Consider the following 7,686-nt stretch of genomic DNA (forward strand, 5'->3'; position numbering starts at 1 on the left):
ATGAAGTGGCTCATTAATATAATTTAATATTATATTTTTAAGAATATATGGCTGATTATATTTAAAATAAAATCGTATTTCGTATGTGTCTTCCTCAATTAATATTGAACCACATACGAATCAGAATGGGTTTTTATTATCATATTGTCATATTAAAAGGAAAAAGACGAAAAAATATATACTGTATAATATAAAATAAAAGGTAAATACTAAATAATAGATAACAGGCTATAGACATTTGAATGTAATTCCCGTGCTGGGCAACAGCCTTGGTCCTCGTTAACTTCCCCAAATTTCAGTCCTGGAGGGCCACTGTCCTGCATGTTTAAGTTTCTCCCTGGTCCAACACACCTGTTTCTAATGATGTGCTCGTTATCAAGCAGCTGAAGCTTGTCACAGGTTTGAAAATCATATAATCTATATATGTAATAATATGTTGCTGAGGATATTTCTCTTTAAGAAACATCACCTCGATGCACTGGGACGCATCATCAGTGTTGTTACCTGGGGTCGTAAGGAGTTTCGGGTCTTGCAACAGACCCCCTCGCCCAGGCGACCCTGCCGGGGGTGATCAAGTCCCGGCCTGCGTCCCAATAGCAGCCCACGGATCAGCCCTTTTAATCCACAGCCACCTAGTGGCTTTCTCTGCGGCTTCACTAGCAGATTGAATGGCCCTCTTTTTGGCCGGCCCTGTAATGCCCAGTTGACCAAATACTCTACAGAGCGAGCGTCCTGCAAAGCCTCTGCAGCCAACTTCAACCGGCTCATAGACTTTCCTCCAGCCCCTGCCTCTGCACACCTCCACCAGTTCCTGGTACTTCTCGCGCTTCCTTTCGTTGGCTTCCTCAATCCGCTCTTCCCAGGGCACGGTTAGCTCCAGCATGATCAGTTGTTTTGAGACCTCAGATGTTATAATCATGTCTGGTCGGAGGGGTGTTGGTGCAATGTGTTGTGGAACCTCAGCTGTTTTCCAAGGTCAGCCTGCAGCACCCAGTCAGGGGCTGTATGGAGGAGGCCTGTTGTTGCCTGACGCCGGGTGCCTGGTCTCTCTCCGGCCTTGACGAAGGGGACTGTCTTGGGAGCTCGATGGTGTCTGCTGGTGCTGATAGCTGAGGCTATACTCTCAGCCACTGCCTTGAGCACCTGGTCATGGCGCCACCGATAGCGACCATCAGCCAGGGCTCTTGGGCAGCAGCTAAGGAGATGTTCTAGAGAGCCTCTTCTGGAGCAAATGGGACAAGAAGGTGTCTCACTCTTCCCCCAGGTGTGGAGGTTTGCTGGGCTTGGGAGGGCATCATAGACTGCCTGCACCAGGAACCGGACACGGTGGAAGTCTGCCTGCATGATGTTCGACCAGGTGACTTTGCGCTTCAACGTGCTCTCCCACCTTGTCCACGCTCCCTTCTGCCGGAGTCCCACTGCCCTGCTCACTCTCTCTTCTTCCAGACCAGCTCGAACCTCTTCTTGGAGTAGTTGGTGTCGCTCCTTGCCCCAGGCCTTGCTGATCTGGGTCTTTGGAAAGTAGCCCAAGCCCGCTCTTCCTGTTGCCAAAACCCCCACCAGGGCCTTCTGCCTTAGGCGTGACTCTGCCACCTCCACGGCCTTCCCTGCCTTCCATTTCCTTCCTGTCCTCACTTCAATCCCAGCTGATGACACCTTGTGGTCCCTGGAGTCCCTGTATTGTAGGGCTTCTCTTGTGCGTGCCACCTTGAACTCCTCAGTGAGTCCGCTGAAGGGCAGCTGCAGGGTGTTACTTGTCCCATACAAAGCAGCGCTGGTGAGACTACAGGGGAGGCCCAGCCACTTCCGAAGAAAGCCACTGATCTTCCTTTCGAGGGTTTCCACTGTTGTCATTGGGACGGAGTAGACAAGGAGAGGCCACAAGACTCTGGGCAGGATGGAGTGCTGGTAGATCCACGCTTTAAATCTACCAGGCAAGCCCGACTTGTCCACCTTGGTAAGCCAAGCTCCAAGCTCTTCACTCGACTTCTGGATGGCAACAGTGTCTTTCAGGGTGGAGTCGAAAAGCTTACCCAAGCTTTTGACTGGCTGTTCAGTGATGGATGGAATTGCTATTCCTGAGATGGAAAAACTGAATTTGTCGATCACCTTCCCCTTCTTCAACACCATGGACCTTGACTTGGAGGGCTTGAAACTCATTCTTGCCCATGTGATGAGTCTCTCTAGACCTTGCAAGATCCACCTACTCCCTGGGACTGATGTTGTTGTGATGGTAAGGTCATCCATATACGCTCTTATAGGGGGCTGTCGAACACCTGATTTGGACAGGGGCCCCCTACATTCCAGCTCAGCAGCCTGGACCACCATGTTCATCGCTAGGGCGAAGAGGATGACAGAGATGCTACACCCTGTTATTATCCCTTTCCCCAGGAGATGCCAGTCTGATGTTACTGACCCAGAAGTGACTCTGAACCTGAAATTGTTGTAATAATCCAGGATCAGGTCCTTGATCTTACTGGGAACATGGTGACGGTGTAGAGCAAGCTCAACCAGTTTGTGCGGGATGGACCCATAGGCGTTGGTCAAGTCCAACCACAGCACAGCGAGGTCACCTCTGCTCTCATGTGCCTCTCTGATTAGCTGTGTCACTACTCCCGTGTGCTCTATGCAGCCAGGAACTCCAGGAATCCCGCCCTTCTGCACAGAAGGGTCGATGTAGTCGTTCTTGAGGAGGAACTCGGCCATTGTCCGGGAGACGATGCTGAAAAACACCTTCCCTTCCACACTTAATAGAGAAATCGTCCGGAACTGGTTGATGTTCTTCGAGTCCTCCTCCTTGGGGATCCAGACTCCCTCTGCACATCTCCACTGGTCCGCCACTTTCCCCCTTCGCCAAATCACCTTTAAGATCTTCCACAGGTGCCTTAGGAGCTCTGGACAGCGCTTGTAGACGATGTAGGGTACGCCACTGGGGCCTGGTGAAGATGCTGAACGTGCTGCCTTGATAACCTCTTCAACCTCCTTGAGACTTGGCTCTGCCAACTTGAACTCCGCTGTTGGTGGAGCAGGGCTGATTAGAGCTTTGTTGGGTCCAAGGTCTTGCTCCCTCAGGGGATCACTCATGGTGGTCTGAAGGAAGCGGTTCACTTCCTCTGCCGAGCACTCAAGCCGGCCACTGCGCTTATCCCCTAGCAGCTGTTTAGCAAAGCGGAAGGGATTGGCAATAAAGGCTGCTCGCTTCCTGGCTCTCTCTCTTCCCCTCCGCCTATGCCACTCTGCTCTGCTAAGAGTTTTCAATCTGTTCCGCAGGATGTAATGCAGCTCTGCTAACGGTTGCATCTCCTCATCAGTAGCTGTTTTGAACTGTTTCTTGAGGGTTCGAAGCTCCTGTCGCAGTTGGTGTATCTTGGTGTTACCCTTCTCGATCAGACCAAATCTTTCTGAGCCATAGCTCATGATTATGGTGGTCATTGCCTTTAATCTTCTATCAACATCTCCTTTGGTGGTGGCTTGGATGATTTTGGACACATCCTCGTCAAACTGCAACCACTCACTCCGTTTGCTAGCCGGGGGCCACTTAATCCGCTGCTGTGGAATTACTCTGCTGGGATTGGGAGGCTCTGGTGCGTGGAGGGACTGGGCTCTGTGGGGTGCCTCCTGGCCGGGCTCCTCCTGCGTCTCACCAGGTCCAGGACCTGTGCGTTGCTCCTCACGCTCCTGCTCCAAACATTTCATTCTGGCCTGATGGATTCTTAGGCCACGCTGGTTCTTGCACAGCTTACCGCAGAAACATGTGATGTTCGTAGTCGTCGTCAGTTCATTTGCGGGGGTCGTTACCATTAGGTCTGTCCGATTGGAGATCTCATGCTCCCCCCCTCTCGGGATCTCCTGGGGGTATTTCTCTTTAGGGTTTTCCGTAGCTTATTGGGGTTCTTCCTCACGAAAGATACAGAGTGGGGTGCTGGCCCAAACTGTCCCTGGTGCCGTCTTTCCGAGCCGTCAACTGTCTCTCCAGTAGTCTCCAAACTGATCTTGGATGTCACCCAGTCTCTTCCTAGGAGTCACTGGCCAGGCCAGAGTTTGATCTACATCATCAAATAAAGTACTGTGTGTGTGTGTGTGTGTGTGTGAGTGTGAGTGTGAGTGTGAGTGTGAGTGTGAGTGTGAGTGTGAGTGTGTGAGTGAGTGAGTGAGTGAGTGAGTGAGTGAGTGAGTGAGCGAGCGAGCGAGCGAGCGAGCGTGCGTGCGTGCGTGCGTGCGTGCGTGCTTGCGTGCGTGCGTCATACATAAAACATCATTCTTAATGCTTGCATTGGCTAATAATAACATATACACAGTGAATATTGTGATATATGAAGGGGACTCATGTCAGTCAACAAAGAAACAAACAAAGAAACAAACAAAGAATGAAACAAACAAACAAACAAACAAACTTTTATGTGTAGAGCCTTCAAAGTGCTGTCTGGATGTAGGGTTTGGATGACCTGAGTCCATGACATGAAAAAATTAAAACTTTGCTGTAGAGCTAAACCAAATACATCATTGGAAAGGTCTCGACCTGGGGAGTAATAATATGTTAGTATTAATATTATACATGGCTCCTGTTTTGAAATAATGAACTTTGAACCTTGACCTCAGGGCCTGTTTGAGGGCTTATAATTCTGCAATAAAAAGAAATACAGAAATGGGACCAACTGTTATAGAGAGCTCTTGACCCCAGCTATAACATGAGTACAATCAACAATTTTGGGTTTTGTCAATTATGGGTCAAATTAATTTTCACCTATGAAATAATTTGTTTTTAAAAATCTGATTACATCAATGTGTTAACTATGCCCTTAAACTCCTCAATGTATTCTCATTTCAACATTTACAACTTCCAATTCTATGAAAAATACAACCTTAATTAAAGAACTACAACTCCAATGAGCTGCGCAATAACGCTAAGTACTACTATCTGCCATAGTTGTAGTTTTCTGTAGTTCTTCCGGTTTGTAAATAAATGGGTTCACAAAAAAAAAATATTTTTTTTTTATATACATATATATATATATATCATATATCTAAAACGGCTGGATTAGTATTTAGATTACATAAAGATGATCTATGTCAACAAAAAGTAAAGATGTATTCTTGAAATAGGTATGCAGTTTTCTGGTTTGCAAAAAGGGTAGTAAATAATGTGCCGTATACTTTAAATATTGAATATAGCCTAACTCCCGTTTTCTCTTCATATATATGGTCTTTATGTTAAGAAACAGTTCAGATGCTAGGTGTTTGAACAATATTTATTAGTTTTAAGTAAATTAGGGTTTGCATGCAGCGGACTGGCTCCGTCTCTATAGCCACTTCCGGCTTCCGCAGCGTGCGTGGCAACCACCATAGCAACAATAGAAAACGATGCATCTGTGCATTCCAACTATTTGTTCGCTTTGTAATAACTCATAAATAATATATCATAAACATTCACTAGACAAAGCTGTAGATTAGACATTTATTTGTGAGGCTTAATTCTTCATGTCTACGTTGTTATTACATACAAAATACAATATTTTTAAAGATTATCTCCAGACATGTTAGATGTATGAAAATACCTCGTTTGTAATAACAGTAATGTTTGAATGAGCCACCGGTATACTGGATGAACCAGAACACCATGGCACAACAATTTGTGACACGAATAATGTTACATTTCAAAACGCTATGTTTTTATATTCTATGTACTCACATTAGAATATGCCACTCTCATGCAAAATAAAACACATCCCACTGTGATATACTGTAAAACTTACAGAATCTTTAAAATATTTAAACAAATAATTGGTCACACTGTCCAGCACTATATAAATGCAGCCATTTACTGAACTTCCACGATTAACAAGCACTCTGCCCGAAACTGAGCACAACTTTCGTCACCTGTTATGTTAACTTTATACAACAGTTAGTTTCCAGCTTACACAAAGTATCAAGCTATTGCACAGACAAATGGTTATGTGTTGCTTAGCCACAGTCCAGTTCCAGTCTGGTGCTTTGTAGAAAGGATGTATAAAAGCAATATCACACGAGAGGGAGTGATGTTGTGCTGAACATCATCACAGCTGTGAATATGTAAAAGGCACACGGCCTGCGGCCTTATGTCCACAACTGAATCACAGCCCCACAGGCTTTACATTTCTTCCTCTGAAATATCTGGAGTGCTGTTGTCCTCCTGGTCACTGTCCTCTTCAACGTCCTCATTGTCTTCCTCCAACATGAAAAAGGAGGGCTCAGTGTCAAAATGGGTGTAAGTGCTGGTGACTGCGCTCAGTTTCTGCTGCAGAATGTGCAGCTTGTGCAGCAGACAACAGAGCAGCCCTCTGTATCCCTCTTCTCTCAGCTCTGTAGGAGGTGCTAAAATAAAATGTAAAAAAAATAAATAATAATAATCAGATAGAAAATAAGGCAACTCTTTATGAACATTAAAATGCAGATTGTCTGCCCAGCTCTGAGACTGTACTACTACATACCATACTATGTTTTGTGATATTCTCTTGAGTGTGACGAAGGAGGCTGTATACTTTGTCCAAGGCCTTTCTCAGGTACTGGCAATGCTGGGTCATCTCCTTCACAATTATAACTTTTTCCTCTTCCATAGGCCTGACCAGCATAACCTGGTCAAAAAGTCGCCTCTTCAGGCGAAGACTCACCACTGTTTTCGAAAAGAGAACAGATGGGACGAAAGTAAAACACTTAAGCCCCTTTCACATATACACTGCAAACATAAAATTATCTAGACAATCAGTATGTGGTCAGACTGTACATCAAGTGGAATTTACCTGACCAGCTCCCAAGTACTACTACTATGAGCTACATGTCTCTTTTGAAAAACAGAAACAAGCAAAATTGACCATAAAAAAATAGTATTGTAAAACATATAGCGAAATGTATGGTAAGACTACCAAATCTATACACCCGTAACCATAACACATACCAGTGGCTGCCCACTGCTGGACGTCTCACACCCATTCCTCCGTGTCCTCCAGAGAGATGTTGAGCTCCTGCTTGAGACTCTCAAGATTAGCTCCTTCGATTTCTGCTCTCTGTTAGTCTATTTAGAATGTTTAAAAAAAACCCAAACATAGATAAGTCATGGTGTGATTCGTAAAAAGGTAGGTTGACATAGGGCATTAGAGATAAGAGAATAAAGATGTTTTCACATTTGAACCCAGAATAATGTCAGAGGATCAGGTCCGGAGATAGTCCCGAGCTTCTCTTTCACACATGCAGCACACACTTAGATGTGTTCACACTTAGTGTAACTACTTAGTTTGGTATAGGCAAGGGGAGCGTGCAGCTGTATTCACACATGTGCACACTCTGTAATTACCCAGTCTTTGCACTATTAAGCTGGGAGGGTAAACTCCATTGGATGCCTGGTCCGGCTGAATGCGATATTTGTGTACACACACAGCTGTACCAGGAAATGTTCAGATAGTTTCAGGTTTGCAGTGCATGTGTGACAGGGGCTTAAGATGTAGGACAACTATCTATTGGAATTTAATACACCAAAAGTATTTCATAGTATCAGACAAAATATGTTATTTAAAAAAAAAGGGGACAATATCAGTGAGTGTATCTCTAATCATGATTGAAAAACCTAAATGACAACATGCAAAACATTCAAGCACAAATTTATGAGGATATTCTTAAAGGTATGTCCTCAAAAGAGACTATGTGCCTCATGAA

The sequence above is a fragment of the Echiichthys vipera genome (genome assembly GCF_963691815.1).
Source record: "Echiichthys vipera genome assembly, chromosome: Y".
Classification (NCBI taxonomy): domain Eukaryota; kingdom Metazoa; phylum Chordata; class Actinopteri; order Perciformes; family Trachinidae; genus Echiichthys; species Echiichthys vipera.